We start from the raw sequence: 15,911 nt of genomic DNA, 5'->3' as shown, positions 1-15,911 counted from the left end.
ACAACAATCACAAGTGCGAGGCGATTTCAATGCCTGGTTGAGTGCCCTCCACAGTGGTAAGGATGTTCGAACCCATTTTCAATCAAATTCAAAATATGGCGCGAACAATGCTGTTTTGCCTGATTTTATGCCTAATTCTATGCTCTCACATGTTTCTGATGTGATTAGTAATGATGAACCCCTATTTTTGAATAATAATGCTGGCCAGTCAGAGTCATCCCCTGTTTTAGTTTCGATTGATTTTGATGATATTAGGGAAGAGGTTGAGTATTGGGAATCAGTTGTAGTCTGTTATGTTTTAGGGTCTAATCCCCCCCAGAACGTTATGGAAGGGTATGTGAGGCGAATTTGGGGAAAGCTTGTAGTGGATAAGGTGTCACAGGTGGGTAGAGGAATCTATCTGGTTCGATTCACGTACCACCATGGAAAACTGTTCTAAAATCTTGACTGGTGGCCCTTATTTTTTTGATTCCAAGCCTCTTGTAGTGAAACCATGGTCAGCTAATGAGAATTTCACTAAGGAGATTCTCAAAACTGTTCCAATATGGATCCAATTGCCTGGGTTGGATGTGAAGTATTGGGGGGATAGAAGTCTATCCAAAATAGTGAGTCCAGTGGGAACAATGATGAAAGTGGATCAGGCAATCAAGAATAGAGACAAGTTAATGTTTGCAAGGGTGATGATTGAGGTCAAAGTGTATCAAGATTTCCCTTCTGTGATTCACTTCCAAAATGAGAAAGGTACCAAAGTTGACCAAAAAGTCAACTATGACTGGATCCCTCTTACTTGTGCTCATAGTAAGGGGATGGGACATGACCAATCCAGCTCCTCTAGAAATAAGAATGGCAACACAAAGAAGGTGTGGGTGAGGAAACAGGTACAGCCTTCACAATCTGTAGCACAAGTGGCTACTGTGGAGGTTCTGAAACCTACTGGATTCACTCAAGCAACTAAGTTCAGCAAAGTAATTGGTCAACAACTTAGGCCAGTGATCACTACCAACTCTTTTCAAGCTTTGCCTGAGTCTGAGTGTGAAAGGGAAAATGTAGAGGAGGAGCAAGGGGGTGTGTTAATGGGTGTTCCATCATTAGGCAGGGGTGTGATAGCCCCTATGCCTAATGGATAAAATCCTCTGCTAGAATGTAAGGGGTCTAAATAGACAAGATAAGCAAAAAGAAGTGAGACAGGTGATTCAGTCTCACAATGTTGGTCTATTTAGTCTCCTGGAAACAAGGGTGAAGGCTTCCAAGATGGGCAACTTATACCTTTATGTTTGTCCTAATTGGTGCTTCACTACTAACCTCAATTGTCACATCATTGGTAGGATTTTTCTGGCTTGGGACCCCTCCCTATTCACAGTGCACATCATTTCCATGTTAAGCCAGATCATTCATTATTTCATTACTCCTAGGAATACAGGTTCTGGATTCTTTTGCTTCTTTGTGTATGGGTTGAACACTCCTGCTTAGAGAGAAGAGTTGTGGGCTAGCTTAACTTCTTTTGCCACCAGATGCAATGCAGCCTGGGTAATCATGGGTGACTTTAATACCATTATAAACATGGATGATAGAATTGGATCTCCTGTCAGACTTAATGACATTTGGCCTATGAAGCATTGTATGGACCTGTGTCAGCTTACTAAGGTCAAGATAGTTGGTAGACATTTCACTTGGAACAACAAGCAAGATGGGGAAGCAAGGGTGTATTCTAGAATTGATAGAGTGCTGTCTAATTCCAAATGGGATGATAACTACCCTGCTGCAGAGGCAATGTTTCTTCCTGAAGGAACTTATGATCATAGCCCAATGATTTTGCATACTACAGTTCACAATACTCAGAAAAAGCCATTCAGATTCTATAACATGTGGACTTCCTCAGCTGAGTTTATGCCTATTATTGTTGATAATCAATGGAATAAGTTTGTTTATGGTTGCTGTATGTTCAGAATTGTGCAGAAGCTTAAGTGGATAAAGACTGATCTCAAATCATTGAACAAAAAAGGGTACAATGATGTTGAAATGCTGAAAATTTCCAGACACAAGGAGCTTTTGGAGGTGCAGAACAAGCTGCACTCAGACCCCACTAATATTACCCTCATTTCAGAAGAAAAAAGCTCTGCTGAGACTTATAGAATGGCTAATGACAACTTCCTTTCTTTCCTACACCAGACAGCCAAGGTCCATTGGCTGGAGAAAGGAGATGAAAACTCTAAATTGTTTCATCAAAGCATCAAACAGAGAAGGAAGCACAATGCTATCCACTCTATCCAGAATGCTGCTGGTGCATGGGTTACCACTCCAGATAAAGTTCAGGATGTTTTCCTATCTTTCTACAGCTCTCTTTTCTGCTCTCAAATGACTAACAGAACCAATATTGATCCTATCATCATGGATAGGGGGGCCAAGTTAACTGATGATCATAGAACTTTGCTATACTGTGACTTTAGTGTGAATGATGTCAAAAGAGTGTTGGATGCTATTCCTAGTAACAAAGCCCCTGGTCTAGATGGTTATAATAGCCATTTTTTCAAGGCTGCTTGGGATATTGTTAAGCATGATGTTCATGCTGCAGTTCCTGAATTCTTCAGAACAGGCAAGATGTTAAAGGAAATAAATGTAACTTCTATCACACTGGTGCCAAAGGTGAGTGTATCTGCCACAGTAGGGGATTTCAGACCTATTGCATGTTGTTCTGTGTTGTACAAGTGAATTTCTAAGTTATTGTGTGAAAAGTTAGCAGCTGTGTTACCTGATATCATTTCCCAGAATCAGGGAGCTTTTGTGGCTGGGAGATCCATTCTCCACAATGTACTCATATGCCAGGACATTATTAAGATGTACAGAAAAAGTCAAGTGCGACCCAATTGTTTTTTGAAGCTTGATCTCCAAAAAGCTTATGACACAGTGGAATGGGATTTCATCCAAGAAGCTATGCAGTATCTAGGGTTCCCTACTACTTTCATTAATCTCATCATGACATGCCTGCCCACTACTCAGTACTCCATTATGATCAATGGGGTGCCTTCTAAGCTTATCCACCCAAAGAGAGGACTGAGACAAGGTGATCCCCTCTCCCCCTTGTTGTTCACTCTTTATATGGAATATTTTTCCAGATCAATGAAGACTGTTGGTGTAGACACCTACTTTTGTCCCCGTTCCCGCAAGGGAAAGGTTTGATGATGAAAGCATAAAAACTTCACTTGACAACGCATCTCCTATAAAATAAACGAATCTCGATTCCCCGATTCATTTCACCCGAAACCTGCTATTTATGGAAACCTGCTAAAAATAGTAACTTCCGTAAAAGGTAGCTTCCAAAAGTGGCAAATAATAAAAGATAGAAACCTGTCAGAATTAGGTGTTGCACTCCAACATAAATCCTAAATGAGATAGAAAACCGCGTGAATCCTATTCCTAATAAGATTCGGAAATAAGAGTTACGTATTAATCAAAATCCTAACGAGCCTAGAGTTCGTAACGGGCCCAGAAGCATTCCGTCATGAAATTGATACGCGCTAAAAGACTCGAATTAATCTCAAACTCTACGGATTTTAGGAATCCGAATCTGACTAAACAAAACTGCCCAGATCCTATTTTCAACGCCTGGCTCTGGGCGCCGAAATCTTCGGCGCCCAGGCCTGGGCGCTGAAAGTACCTGGGTACGTCTCTTTTCCTAATTCTTTGCGGATTAGAACTCTGCAATTCTATCTTTCCACGAACTCTTCCCTATAAATAGGCCCCTAGTTTCGACGTGAAACAACAGACAACAACACATAATATATTCTGATTATTGACTCTAAACCCCTTAGCCTAAGCCTCTCGCTGCAAAACTGTTCACGCGTTCTGTCGCAATCGATCCATAAATCGAACAGAACGTATCCTGTCCCATAATTGAGATTCGTTAAATAAAAAGGAGAAATAGCAAAGTCAAAGTGGTTAGTTTTCTGAGAACCGTGACGCACCTCTCAAGGGTGCGTCGTAACGTGTCCCTTTTCGATGATTTAACTGCTTTCCTCGCCCTTTTTATGAACTGTTAAACTAACCTAATTTGATTGTTCTATCACGCCTAACAAATATAATATTTTCGGGAAATCAGATTATCATGCTAGGTCCCTTAATGTTGTTTAAATCAGATAATCACGATCGAATTAGTATTATATGTTGCATATTACTAAAATCAACTCAGATTAGTTTAATAGTTAACGCATGTCCCTTCAATTATTTATGCTGAGCTAGTAAGGATATCCTGCCTCTGGAGTTATCGACGAGCGAATTACTCCTCTCGGTAGTTACAGTCCCCCGAACCCTCAATCTCTACCTTGCGGGTGTATATTGAGAGATCCCCACACCAGGGATCACAAGGGAACCTACGGCCGTCGTGGTCAAACATAATTGCACTCCCTTTATGTCACGATAACCGGGTTTTGTCAGTTTTTCTCATTGTTGTTAAAAATTGAATGGCGACTCCTATATTACTAGTCAATTGGGTGTATACTCACAGGAAATCCAATTACACTTGATTGAATAAAAAGAAACGTCACACCCACGAGGGACAAGGTCACGCATTAGCCTCGCGCTTTTTCGACCCCCTCACAGTGGCGACTCCACAGGGGATAGTGAAGGAAATACTCGTGCTTGTAGGTAATCAAAATAGCCGAAGGGTGAAACGATCCTACCCCGCGTTTATTTCCCCATCAAGTTGGGACGACCTGAAAATCAGCATGTTAATGTGAACGGGCAGAACCGCATAACGAATCTCGGCTCCCTCGGGAGTTGGGACTAAGGATACCTTTTTTCGCCAATAGGGGGGTGCATACGCCGCGCATGTTTCCCACTCGGTACTTGTGCAGGTAGTACACCTATCCCGAACCCAATCGCTCGCCAATTAGGTCCCTCTCGCCTGCATGCCCCCTTGGCTTGCACTTGCGGGTTGGCCTCTTGAGCGAAATTCGTCTGTTGAAGACACTACCTCGACCGGGGCATGTGTTGGATCTACGATAGAAGCAGTACCAAGCCAGGCGCAAATACTACCCATAGAAGCCTATCATAAACTACGTGGCATATTTAATTTTCAAATCCATGTTTGTAATGTAGTTATGTGTAGCGAAATATGTGATTGTGTGTGACAAACTATCCTAGAAAACCAATGACCTTAAAAATTGCCCAAACATTCATAGACTAATTTGCCAAAGAGTTATACCGAAACACGTGTTCCGCAAACCCGAATGATCGCCACAAAATAAGCGACGCTCGGGATGGCCTGTAACGAATCCCACAAACGCTGTTACGCGTAAAGGACGTTATTAGGCAAGCACGCAAATCGAAGTCGCATAAACAGAAAACAAAAAACGAGAACCAGCCAGGGACGCATTTTCAACGCCCCTGGCTGGGCGCCAAAATTTCTCACGCCCACTGCTGGGCGCTGAAGTTGCTGCTTGGCTTTCTGGTCAGGCGCAGCAGCCTCGGTGCCCAAGCAAAAAGAAAGTACGTAGCACAAAAAATGTTCATCAAAAGAATTGCTACGAGGGCGTAAGAAAAGCACTCGATTTCAAAAGGCGACTCGCGAAAAATTAATAACTCTTTGTGTCGTCGTTAGGCCTCGTACAACGGTAATGCTCGGCACCAAAACCGAACATGCTAACAACTATGAATGTCACACGGGCAAGTGTTTCGAAAATCCAAAGAATGACCAAAAAAAAACCCCCAAAAAGTGTACCGACAGAAGAAAGAGCGAAAAGAAAACACCAATTTAGAGAGTCGAAGTCTAGACTAAGTAATGCTTGAAACTTTGGAAACCTAAACTTTAGCTTATCTTATGCCTAGGACTGGTCCTGCCACTTGGTGCCGAGCAGGGAATCAACGGCTTGTGCGTCTCGAAGATACATCACCAACACCAGGTTTAGTAACTCCAAGCTCCGTCCGTCGTCCCTCATTTCAAGGATCTCCGCTTCCCCAACCTCGATTCGCACCTCCAAACATGTCCATCGAAGATTTGCGAGACCAGATGGTCCAAATGACCCAACTCATGGGCCAACTGAAAATGGAAAACGAAGCCTTAGCGGCTGCGCAAGCCAAAAATGACCTCGAAAACGAGAAGAGGATTGAAAAAATGGTCCTACAGCAAACCATGGGGAGCAAATACTTCTCCCTCGAGCCTGAACCTTTTTCTGGCAAATTACCAGAAAAGTTCAGTTGATCTGACTTACCAAAGTTCAAGGCCACGGACAACCCCCGTGATCATCTACTGAGCTTTGTGAATACCATGAACTTGAAAGGCGTGGACAAGTCCATGTACCTACCTGCCTTTCCTTTGTCCTTGGAACCTGTGCCGCTCAAATGGTACTATCACCAGGACCCTAAGCTCTTCCCCACTTGGGAAGACTTTGTCAATGTCTTCATCAAGCAATACTCGTCGAACATGGATTTCCAAGTCACCATGCGCGAGCTGGAAGTTCTCTTCCAAAAGAAAAATGAGGGTTTCACAACCTACTTTGCTAGATGGAGGGACCAGGCGGCCCAGCTAATCAATAGGCCTCCCGAAACAGAATTGGTCCAAAAATTCATCGACAACTTGGACCCGGCTTACAGACAACACCTTAGGTACCTGGGACTCGACACTTTCAAAAGGGTTTATGATGTGGGAATAAAAATCGAGGACGACCTCGCCAAAACCATACAGAGCAAACCCGCATATAAGACCAACACCTATAATCGGGGTAACACATCCCAAGCCCAAGAAGTCCATGTTGTAGAAGAGGCTCCCGCCCGAAGATACCCTGTAAGATGGGTCCGAGACCGAAAGTTTGCCCCACTCGGGTCAACTTTGGTACAAGCCTTTGAAAGACTAACCAATCAAGGAAAGTTGAGACCTATAGGCCCCACCCGTGACCCTCCTGTCAAAAACAAATATTGGGTCGAAGGTACTTACTGCAAATTCCATCAAGGAAATGGGCATGACACTGAAAACTGCTGGAATCTAAAACATACGATCCAGGACATGATAGAGGATGAAGTAATACCTCTCCCTAACGTTGGAAAACCCAACAAAAACAAGAGCCCACTCGGCTCTTGTCACATCTCTCTCGACCAACCAGAGAATTTCGACCCCACGGTGTATATCACACCTCAAGGTGCACCACTCGCTGTGGTACCTATGGATCCAATCGAGGGGGAAGTGTGCGGTGTGTGGAACGATGATGCTGAAGATATTTACCTATCTCAAGTCTCGGGCCAGGACCTCTTCACTGAAACTTGGCCCGGGTATGCTCTCATTGACACCACCCCTCAGGAGCCCGAGGTCGACAACCTCACCCGATCCGAAAGGATATATCAACCGGATATTCACCCACCTCCTATGGACGACATCCCGGTTAGGCAAACTCCTGAAAACGGGCGGCACGCCACCGTCGCGGAAGTCATTGAAAATCCTCTCTTGAAACAACTGAAAAGAACCAAGGCTGAGATTACCATCTGGGATCTTATGTGTACTTCAAAGGAACATCGCGAAAAGCTTATTCGCTCACTTGACCTCATCTTAGTATCCACAGATATCACACCTGACTCATTGGTTAGCCATGTCACGAGAGATGCCGGAGAAAGGCCATACTTTTCACTGATAAAGACTTACCCAAAGAGGGGGGTGCTCACAATAAAGCCCTTTACTTAGTGGTTGGATGCAAAGGACAAAACATCCCCCTAGCGCTCGTAGATAATGGTTCGGCGGTTAATGTCTGCCCATTGCGAACCGCCCATTGCTTGGGGCTAGGAAGCGATGACTTCCAAACCTCCTCACAAGGGGTACGAGCTTATGATAACTCCCGAAGGCCTGTATTGGGAAAAATCAACCTTACCATACAAACTGGGCCTGTGGCACGCACCACGGAGTTTCAAATAATCGACATCAAGCCCACTTTCAACCTCCTCTTGGGGCGACCTTGGCTCCATGACTTAGGAGGTGTGGCTTCAACCTTGCACCAAATGTTTAAACTTAACCATAACGGGGTAATACTAGAAATCCGCGCCCCTCCTCTCGACGTCAGTTGTACTATGGTTGGAACGTCTGAAACTGCAGACAACCTTTATGGGTTTCAAATGGAAGAAACAATCCAGTTCATCGAAGATTATGATCCATCATTCCTAGACCCGCATGCATCCCGAGTCATCCCTATGATGCTGTTAGCTCAAGGCTATTTTCCAGGAACCCCATTGGGCATAAGGAAGAAGGAATGCACATTCCATCCTTTTCCCAACAAATCTACTCCCTTTGGCTTAGGTTATGAGCCAACGGAGGAAGATATTGTTGACCGCATATCCAGGCTACGCCTTAACAAAACTAAACAAACCACCCTCCTTCCCCCATATCAAAGGACCCTTAACGGGATGTTCATTCAGGAAGGAGAAGAACACCCATGCTGTGATTTCCCTGAACCCTTCGTTCAGGATGGCTTGCTAAAACCCGGATTTGAAATTTTCCATGACTACCACACCTTGGATGAGGCACCCCACCTCACCAAGACTAAAACAGCTGAAATATTGGAAAACCAGGCTCTGTGGACATTGTTTAACGAATCGAGGCCTATGGAGGACGAGACTGTGATGACTACCCTAGCTTTACAAGATGAAGGTTTCGATCCAACCCGGTTAATCTCTCCTGCATCAACACTAGAAGAGGTCGAGAACGGATGGGTGAAGACATATCAGTGGGTCAACGCAAAAGGAATAGGATTCAAGATGAGTACCGGTGAAGGACCGAAGTTTTATGAGACTAAACCCCAGGCTTGAGCCATATAGAGCACCATTAGTAAAAAAAACGCCTAGTAGTTCTTTAGATTGATAGACAAAATAATAGAGACTTTAGATGGTCCTAAGCCCCTTAGAATATGGGTCAGTTTTATTTCAGTGTGTTTTCCTTACTTTCCAAATCAATAAAGGCGTAATATTTCTCCTAAAAATTTTATTCTAACACTAAATAAACACCAAATGTACTTGCAAAATAAAAAAAATAAGGAAGCGGCCCACTCTAGGCCCGACAAACAAAGCCCACTCGGTTTTGAAATAATGCCATGTGAACCAGTTCCCGAAACCCACAAAATAAACCACACTATCCCATCCTCAAAACCTAAAAAGCCAACCAATGTCATCATAAGAGCCAATCCATGCAACCCAAAATCAAAAGGAAATCAAAAATTTAAAACCAATGCAAATGTTACCAAAAAAATAAATTCATAAAACATAGATTCCATCATACCCTTCACTACCAACCTACCTCCAAAGCCTACACAAAAATCTTCATAAGTTCCGCACCCTAACTCCATTTTCAAAACTGTTTTGAGTCACCAATAGAAAAAATTAATCTGGACAAAAACGCGTTTCACGCTAACAGTCAAAAAAGCCTCCAAAACAGCCTCAAAATTACTTTAACTACAAAGCAAAATATCAAGGCACAAAAAAACGAAATAGAAATAAACGCAAGAACATGTGAAGCAAAACGTCAAAAATTGACCGCCCAAGTCATTTTCAGCGCCCAGGGCTGGGCGCCGAAATTTCTGACGCCCCAGCCGGGGCGTTGAAACTCTCTGCCTACCAAAGGTTTTCTTTTTCGGAAGTGCTCGTCATTTTATCCGCACACAACGGAAAAACAACGAACACTTGGGGGGTACAGTACGTATCCAAATAGGTTTACCAACAAATTGGTCGAATTTTACGCAACCTATAAAAAAAACGGCAGATGAAAATAAATGGCAAATACTTCACTCATTTGACCGATTAAGTAATATGTTTCCACTTCAGGACATATCTACCGAAATCCGGCATACTAGAACTTATTCTAAAGCTAGAACTACGCGCGACCTGATTCTGACAAGATACGTAGGCAATCCTTACCAAGGATTCGGTCCAAATAATAATAAAAAAAATTATATTCTTTGTGTAAAAAAGTGTTATACATATAAACAAAATTGAATGGAAACTAAAAATACGCCTTTATTAAAATATAATAAGAAGGAAAACAAAGTGCTAGAAATAAAAAACAAACACAACTGAAATAAATAAAGGGCACCTACACCCTAGCAAGAACTACACTACTCTAGTTCTTCCGGATCATCAAATAAAGTCTTGTAGAGAGCAATGTTCGCAGGATCCACCCCCATAGTCTTCTGCGCTGCCCCAATATCAATCTCCATAAGAGCCGGCTCCTGGACACTAACTTCCAAAGATGTCAAGACTTCAGAAACATTCTCGATTATAGCCCGCTCAGCCTCGAAGGCACAGGCAATGGTGGGAGAAGGACTACTATCATCAACTGGACTAGCCACTGTTTCTACAGGCGGCTGAGCCTTCCTAACCCATACATTGTTCCGGCGACGATCTCCGCGAGAGCTTGCATTTCTTTTAACAACAGCAGGCCCCTTCATGTTAGGCATCTTTTTAGGCCTGACACTGGAACGGGGAGGAACTTCCTTTCGCTTTCGATCAGGACGAGCTTTCACAGTCTTAAAACTATAGGTACGAGGTCTGGCAGAATCAGGACCCTCATACTTAACACGAATACGAGGTATCAAAAGCTCAGCCGGCTCCCCATTACGAGCCTCGGTCCTCACATCTTTGTCATCGGAACTCATCCATAACTTATAGTTTGCAGAAAGACCCACAAAGCCATTTGTAGCTACGGCCGAACGCGGGAGACCATCATAATACCTAGCCCACGCTAAGACCCGTGTTTGTGAAAAGGCCGCTACCTTAGGTGGTACCGTATCAGAAAAGGGGATAGTCTTCCTTAAACCATATTGACGCATGACTCGGTAAGGGAAAATATAAATGGGACAAGATAGCCCCAACCAAGAAACATAAACCGATACATCAGACCCCCCCTGTCATAGTAGTCAAACCCCACCATGGTACCACCCACTTAATAGAACAAATGCAATAAGTAAAAAAGGAGGTCCATTCGGCCTCGTCCTGGCCTTGGTGCAAGTATTTTCGGTTACCCAAAGCTATAGGGCGATAATGTTTAGGATCGGCAGGAGCTTCCAAAAGTCTAAACCGTTCCGCAAGCCAAATCTGCAAAAACGGGTACGATCGAATCAAAAGAATGAAAAGAAAGAAAAAAAGGGTTCCTGGGGCGCAGTTTCAACGCCCAGGACCAGGCGCCGAATATTCCAGCGCCCAGCCCTGGGCGCTGAAACTCAGCCCCAGGCAAAAAGAAATATATAAAAGTGGCGTATGTGTGCGCAAAGAAAAAAATAGATTACCTGCCGTAATAGGGGGCTTCCCTTAAAAATTTCGGATTTGGCATCCTTCTTCAGCTCATCCGCACTCAGCAAAGTCTCAGCAACAACCAACGGCATAATAGAATAGCAACTTTCCATCTGGCTAATCAAGGGGATAAGCCTTATGTCACCGAACTCACCATTATTATTCGACAGCAAATAATGATTCAACAAGCAAAATACAAGGGCTCGAATGTTCAATTTTTGTTCGGTCATATTCTTACTAGGCCTAAAATGATGTTTTACGAGTTTTGCCAAGTTAACCTTATCGTCTACAACAAGTTCAGCAAACATGTTATCATCTAGCCCTAGGAAAGCCCTTATGGTTGTTTTACCCTCTTCAATAGTGCCAGGGGTAACAGGAGTAGCATTAGTAGGATAACCAAGGATCGCAGCAAATTCATCAGGCAAAGGACATATTTCATTGCCCCGAAAGGAAAAAACATGATGATCGGAGTCCCAAAAGTTTAGGGCAGCATGCAGAAAATTATAATCAATATTAATTTGTTGTAAACCTAAAAGTGCCTCTAAGTGGTATTCTTTTAACAAAGCCTTTTCTGTGGGAGTAAGGGCTCGTAACCAACGCCTAACAGTCCGTTGGAGTGAGAAAGTAGGGATCGACATGGCAAAAGCAGTAAATAATTAGAGCACAGCAAAAGGAGAGAAAGAATTTGAGAATGGTGGAAAATAAGTACGTGCCTAGCCCCTATATATAGCTGAACGCACCCAATAACATCCTGATCCCATTCGGAAACGTGTTTAGAAATCCGAAAATCAAATATTACCAGGAAAGAACTTTCAGCGCCCACCTCTGGGCGCCGAAATTTTTAACGCCTGAGCTTGGGCGCTGAAAATGCAGCCCAAGGCCCAGATTTCACAAAACACGGAATAGGAAAGGACTTAAGACCGTGTTGCTAAAACACGAGGCCCTATTACAAGTAAGATCAAGCCTAAAGCACCTTTAGTTCCCAAATAAGCAAAAAATAATAATAACATTGAAACTTGGTCGAAACTTAGACTCGTCTCAGAAAACGCTCATGTACACTTTTCAAAAAAAAAAGAAGCAAGTTAAATATCATGGTCATTCTTCGAAACACCAAAAAAATGTGTCGTCAAGTCATTGGTTTTCCAAATAGAAAATGTCTGTCTGTCAAAGGGATAATCCGGGCCAAGCCAAAATCGGATGTCGCCTGAAAACTAAAGTCGCACTCCACGGCTTCACTAAAATAGCACACTACTGTAGGAGGTCGCTCGCACATACGAGCGTGACCCCAAACATGATTACAAGATGCGAAAAACAACCGGCGAGCCCCAACGTTTGGGGGCTCGCAAAAAGTGGACTCCAACAAGGAGCGCGCAATCAAAATCACATTCCCAGACTGCGCCACGCACCATATCATGTTTGGATATCTCAAAAAATATATTGTTAAATATACACAGTGTGGACCCACTTATAGGACACATCTAATCAGGAAATATTACGACCCACCAACAGGTTGTAATCACCAAAAGCTCTTCTACATAGGCAAAATAAGAAATTCAAAATGGGCTCGCCCACCCTCAGCGGGCGGGGTCTGCGTCACTAGTCGCGCAGGTTCTCGGTTTTCGAAGAATAAAGTCTTCAAATTTAAAATAGGCTCGCCATCTTCAGCCGGCGGGGTCTACGGCGCAAACCACGTAGTTCCTTATTTTCAAGAAAAAAAATAAAATAAAATAAAATAAAATTTTAAAACAGATTCGTCCACTTCTATCGGACGGGGCGTCCACCCTCAGCGGACAGGTTCGCCATCTTCAGCCGGCGGGGTCTACGTCACAAACCGCGTAGGTCCTTATTTTCAAAAACATCAAACAGATTCGTCCACTTCTATCGGACGGGGGGTCCACCCTCAGCGGACAGGCTCGCCCACCTTCAGCGGGCGGGGTCTGCGTCACTAACAGCGCAGGTCCTTAGTCGCTGCAGCGATAACTTTTATCGGTTTTCCCTTTTTCCGAAAATTAAAGGATTGGTTTTCCCTTTTTCCAAAAATTAAAGGATTGGTTTTCCCTTTTTCCAAAAATTAAAGGATTGGTTTTTCATTTTTCCAAAAAAGAACGATGTGTTGGATTTTCCTTCGTTTTACGTCCTATAAAAACAAGGGGGTTTTCTCGTTTAGCTAGCCCTGAAAATGAGAATCTTTAAAAACGTTTTACCTCGTGATTGGGCTTGGCCAGGCCCAATTACACTTTACAGCTTTAATTTCGAAAACATCTATAGTTACTCCCAATGACAAAGTGAGGGAGTTTCTACGCATCTTTAGATCCTTCCAATGACAAAGTGAGGAAGTTTCTATACTATCAGTTGATAAATCTCAATGACACGTGAGGGATATGTCGACACTTCAAGTGATGACCCTTAAGTCAAATGTTATAACTCGGGGGCTCGTGAGACCCTCGCAAAACAGGTCACATACACCATGGCTTGTGTGACGCACTCCGTCTAATACTTTGACCATCGTCTTACTCCAAGACTCAGTCAAAGTGGGGGCTAACTGTAGACACCTACTTTTGTCCCCGTTCCCGCAAGGGAAAGGTTCGATGATGAAAGCATAAAAACTCCACTTGACAACGCATCTCCTATAAAATAAACGAATCTCGATTCCCCATTTCATTTCACCCGAAACCTGCTATTTATGGAAACCTGCTAAAAATAGTAACTGTCGTAAAAGGTAGCTTCTAAATGTGGAAAATCATAAAAGATAGAAACCTGTCAGAATTAGGTGTTGCACTCCAACAAAAATCCTAAATGAGATAGAAAACCGCGAGAATCCTATTCCTAATAAGATTCGGAAATAAGAGTTACGTATTAATCAAAATCCTAATGAGCCTAGAGTTCGTAACGGGCCTAGACGCATTCCGTCATGAAATTGATACGCGCTAAAAGACTCGAATTAATCTCAAACTCTACGGATTTTAGGAATCCGAATCTGACTAAACAAAACTGCCCAGATCCTATTTTCAACGCCTGGCTCTGGGCGCCGAAATCTTCGGCGCCCAGGCCTGGGCGCTGAAAGTACCTGGGTACGTCTCTTTTCCTGATTCTTTGCGGATTAGAACTCTGCAATTCTATCTTTCCACGAACTCTTCCCTATAAATAGGCCCCTAGTTTCGACGTGAAACAACAGACAACAACACATAATATATTCTGAGTATTGACTCTAAACCCCTTAGCCTAAGCCTCTCGCTGCGAAATTGTTCACGCGTTCTGTCGCAATCGATCCATAAATCCAACAGAACGTATCCTGTCCCATAATTGAGATTCGTTAAATAAAAAGGAGAAATAGCAAAGTCAAAGTGGTTAGTTTTCTGAGAACCGTGACGCACCTCTCAAGGGTGCGTCGTAACGTGTCCCTTTTCGATGATTTAACTGCTTTCCTCGCCCTTTTTATGAACTGTTAAACTAACCTAATTTGATTGTTCTATCACGCCTAACAAATATAATATTTTCGGGAAATCAGATTATCATGCTAGGTCCCTTAATGTTATTTAAATCAGATAATCACGATCGAATTAGTATTATATGTTGCATATTGCTAAAATCAACTCAGATTAGTTTAATAGTTAACGCATGTCCCTTCAATTATTTATGCTGAGCTAGTAAGGATATCCTGCCTCTGGAGTTATCGACGAGCGAATTACTCCTCTCGGTAGTTACAGTCCCCCGAACCCTCAATCTCTACCTTGCGGGTGTATATTGAGAGATCCCTACACCAGGGATCACAAGGGAACCTACGGCCGTCGTGGTCAAACATAATTGCACTCCCTTTATGTCACGATAACCGGGTTTTGTCAGTTTTTCTCATTGTTGTTAAAAACTGAATGGCGACTCCTATATTACTAGTCAATTGGGTGTATACTCACAGGAAATCCAATTACACTTGATTGAATAAAAAGAATCGTCACACCCACGAGGGACAAGGTCACGCATTAGCCTCGCGCTTTTTCGACCCCCTCACAGTTGGTGATCACCCAAGGTTCAAGTTCCACTCTAGATGTAGATCCCTAAAGTTAAATCACTTGTGTTTTGCTGATGACTTACTCATGTTTTACAAAGGGGATAAGGAAGTGGTGCATCTGATGATGGATGGGTTTCTCTTATTTTCTATGACCACTGGTCTGGCTGTTAACTCTGCTAAGTCTTCCATCTACTGTTGTGGCATGAATGATCAAATGGTGGCTGAGATCACCACTTTGACAGGATTCAAACATGGTTTGCTTCCTTTCAGATACTTGGGTGTTCCTGTTAGCTCTTGTAAGCTCAAGGCTAGTGACTGTGATCAATTGGTAGACAAGATGACAGCTAGGATTAAATTATGGAGTTCTAAACATCTGTCTTTTGCTGGAAGAGCTCAACTCATCAATTCTGTTTTGATGAGCATCTGTGTCTACTGGTCACAAATGTTCCTTTTCCCCAAAGCTGTCCTTAAGAGAATCAATGCCATTTGCAGGGCTTTTTTGTGGTTTGGCACCTTTGATTGTGCTAAACTTGGTCATTTTGCATGGGATCAGTTGTGTCAGCCCAAAACACATGGAGGGTTGGGTTTTAGGAACTTGCTCCTTTGGAATCAAGCTACAGTAGGTAAACAGGCTTGGGCTATTGCTCAAAAG

Source organism: Spinacia oleracea, chromosome 1 (assembly GCF_020520425.1).
Source record: "Spinacia oleracea cultivar Varoflay chromosome 1, BTI_SOV_V1, whole genome shotgun sequence".
Classification (NCBI taxonomy): domain Eukaryota; kingdom Viridiplantae; phylum Streptophyta; class Magnoliopsida; order Caryophyllales; family Amaranthaceae; genus Spinacia; species Spinacia oleracea.
Note: the sequence above shows the minus strand (reverse complement) of the source record.